Source organism: Etheostoma cragini, chromosome 19, assembly GCF_013103735.1.
Source record: "Etheostoma cragini isolate CJK2018 chromosome 19, CSU_Ecrag_1.0, whole genome shotgun sequence".
Taxonomy (NCBI): Eukaryota; Metazoa; Chordata; class Actinopteri; order Perciformes; family Percidae; genus Etheostoma; species Etheostoma cragini.
Window position 1 is genome coordinate 2,984,542 of NC_048425.1, and position 3,648 is coordinate 2,988,189.

At 41.7% G+C, this 3,648-nt stretch overlaps 1 protein-coding gene across 2 annotated transcripts in view; it reads right to left on the reverse strand.

The window, feature by feature from the left end:
- trpc5a (transient receptor potential cation channel, subfamily C, member 5a) overlaps positions 1–1,020 on the reverse strand; it is a 111,386-nt gene extending 110,366 nt beyond the window's left edge. For both annotated transcript variants that reach the window (XM_034857068.1, XM_034857067.1), the window contains exon 1: positions 678–1,020. The gene's annotated coding sequence lies outside the window, so the exon portion shown is untranslated. The remainder of the gene's footprint in view (positions 1–677) is intronic.
- Between the last annotated feature and the right edge of the window lie 2,628 nt (positions 1,021–3,648).

The window sequence follows — 3,648 nt, forward strand, 5'->3', positions numbered from 1 at the left end:
CCCCCCCCCCCCCCCGCAACAGCACATAGCATAAAGCCTGCAGCAGCTTCAACACATCTATCATCACAGTCTGTCTAATTCACAGTTAAATCATATGAAGCATCTAGAATTTAGTCAGATCAATCAAATAGGATTCTGGGTAAACAACCTGTCCAGATAGCTTGCGTAGGCTTGAAAAGCAGTTCCAGCTCAGATGTTGGCTGTAACAAGGTGTAATACAGTCAGGACATGTGGGAGGGATACATGTCTTACAGGCTAATAACACAAGAACAAATGCAGTGTTTCTATCAGCTGAACACATCTGACAGACAGCTGAAATAAACCCAAAGCACTTGAGACAGTTTCACACAACAACACAAAACGCAGCAAAGTGTCAAAAATAGGATTTCGTCACACACAGCTTCACGTTTCGTCTCTGCAACACATTTCTGTTCTCTCCAAACTGATATTCCACACTATGGCCGACGTTGAGTTTTTTTGGAAAAGCGGGGTTAAAATGATTAGAGGTAGCATGGACGTCGTTTCAGTCCTGTTTTAACGGTCACAGTTGCAGCCTAGTTGGGCCTAATTAATCAATTATGGATGCTTGCAGGTGTTAATTCGCACAGTATGCAGGTTCAACTCGGGTTTAAAGGCTTAAATAAAAGAGAAAACAGTCGCTGTTTGGTGTTTCTTACCTTTTTCGGAGACCCTCTCTCTCCGTCTGCGTAGAAAATAAAACAAATGAACCGTCTCTCCTCCAATTTAACGATTAATAGTCCCCTCTCCCCGGGGGTCTCGCACACCTCACGTGCGGCGGTTTCTCACTCTTTTCTCTCTCTGACTGTATCTGCGTCTGTCTCTCTTTTCTCGCGGGATTTCCTCCTCCGCTTTCCTCAGGGCTTCACCTCCGTCTTCTTCTTCTTTGCGAGATCAGCTCGTCCTCCTCGCGCCACCTGGACGGAGACGGTGCGGCTCGCGACGCTTCTGCTCGTGGTGCTGCTTGTTCTCCGCGCGACCCATCCTGGTGTGAGCAGCTTCTGCTGCGGCGGAGGAAGGAGAAAAAGCGAATCGCTCTCTCTCGCTCTCTCTCGCTCTCTCTCTGTCTCTCTCTCTCTGTCTCTCTCTCTGAAAACACAAACCTGAAGCTACAGGTGATGAAGTAATGTTAAAATCCTGCTTCCGAACTGCGTTTTTCCCCTGGTTCCTGCTCATAGCTAGGCCTATATCCTCTCTCCCCTTGTCCTCTCCCTCTATCAAATCAAATATAATGGGATAATAGAGGCTAAAGTCGATATTTGATCCTGCATTTCAGAGGGAAGGTAGCCTACAACTCCCTTATGCTACACGTATTTAACGGTTAGGTTAGCGGTAGGCTAACATTTCTGCAATACGTTGTAAGTAGGTAGGCATTTGTATTACTTTACTGGCAGTTAGGGGCAAAATGCGACGACATTTACTCATAATCTAACCTACTAAAGGATACATTATTATTACTGTACTTAATTTGAGGTAGCCTAGGCCTACATTCCCACCTATTCCTGGTGTCACCCTAGTTACTTTGTGTATTTAGTCTCTGTGTTGTCTCTGTGCACCACATTCCCCTCTCTTTTTCTTCTTCTTCTTCTGCACTACTTACATTTCATATTTTTATATTTCATGTTGACACTCTAAAAGGGGTTGCTTCAATCTCGTTGCGTTGCACAGGTACTGCACTTGTGTATAATGACATGAAAAGGCATTCTATTCTGTTCTATTTGTCTGTTGTCAGATCATTGTGTGCATGTGTGTGTGTGTGTAGAAGTAAAAGTCCTGAATACAAAATGTTATTTAATAGTACAGCAGTGTTCTCAGAAAAAAATGACACATCCAAAGTAAATGTGTTATGTAATATTGTATTTGTTTTTTATCAATAATAAATACATAGAATAGCATGTTGGAGTTTGTGAATGTATAGCCAGATACTATAGCCTACTATCAGATACTTTGTATACTACTGGGTAGACTTACTGGGTAGACATTATTACTAAATTAGTACAGCATCATATCATAAAGCCTATCTTTTTATGTAAAAAGTGTCAAACCCAGACTTTCATCCAGGAAACACTTGTTAGTTTCCCTAAACTTAACTGTCATCTCTGCATGATGCTTACTTTTTGTCGGATAAACTCAACTGCGATGGCCCCTGACAGGACTGCCATCTCTCGCGGTGCCCTGTAGCCGGCTCCCTGTAACCTTTTGTCAGCTAAACCTACAGACTGCTGGTGATACAGAGCTCTGGAGCCGGCGTCACATGACTTGCCGCGGTCACATTCTTTCGTAGGATACCACACGAATTGGTGTGCATACATTTTTGTACGATATTGTACAAACCCGTTTATGACAATGCGTTGCAATGCTACCTACGCATGGATGCATCAGTAATAGTGAGGAATATTTATACGCTATATTCCATCACTGACCAGTGTTTTTAGACTTGTATCCTGACTCTCTTGCTAATTAGAGCTGTCAATCACTGCCAGAGGGCGGGTCGTAGGTGCACAGGCCAGCTGGGAATTGGAGGGTGCAGACTGAATGCTGAGGAGGCTTTGAAGCAAAGGTCCAGTCAGACCTGCACTGAAAGTAAATAAGGACCTGAAGTACTTGATGAAGGGAAGGTTGAGCAAAGCAACGCTTTGACTTTCAAGTAGCGGATGGGTTTACCAGGATCAGTCTTTAAAGTGACAATATGTAACTTTAAATGTTTCTGACTGTGATTTTCCCATTGTCAATTTTTAATTTATGCTCCTTTTAGGGGGGCTTAAGCCTCTAAATTTCATCTTGGCCCCAGAAAAATTATAATAATAAAAAACAATTTTTATTTTATTTTTTTTAATTTCAAAATAATTGTTAGTGTTTAAAAGTGAGAGTTTGTGGGGGAGTTCTGAGTGAACTTTATTTCTGCCACATGGCATTGCATGACAATGCATGGTTACATCATGTCTGTATGCATGGAAGTGAAGTACTGTAACTTTAAACAAACACTGATTTTAATCCATGTTAAAGAGTCTATGATTTTAACCCAAACCACAATCTTTTTCTAAACTTAACTAAGTAGTTGTGTTGCCTAAACCTTACCAAAGGTACGACAGCTTTACAACCTTACCAATGTACTAGATGAAACCAGGACACTTACCGAAAAATTCCCGGGGTGCGTTTCCAGCCATTGCTATGGGGACACTAATTTATAAAATGCTCCTATAGATTGTGTTAGAGGGTAGGAACAAATGACCCATGTGGTCGTATGGTTTGGAGGACTTGTTGTCTCAAAGACTAAATATGGTTTGGTTTGGTTTAAACCGATCTTAAAAAGAAATTTCATCATTTCATTGCATGGACAAACGGATTAAGCTCAAGAAACATAGATTTGAACTTTTACAAACTGTTTGACAAATTGAAATAGGATATGCTCTGGTATAGAAGATACTTTTATCCAGAGGTATGAGGTATGGTCATACAGTAAAACAGTAAGTAACTGTGATGGGACATTTAGATCCCCATCACAATGGGCACTGTACTGAATCACTGCATGTAGCCTAGTGGTGCTAACTGTTGCACCAGGAATGAATGAAAGAGTGTGTGTGTGTGTGTGTGTGTGTGTGTGTGTGTGTGTGTGTGTGTGTGTGTGTG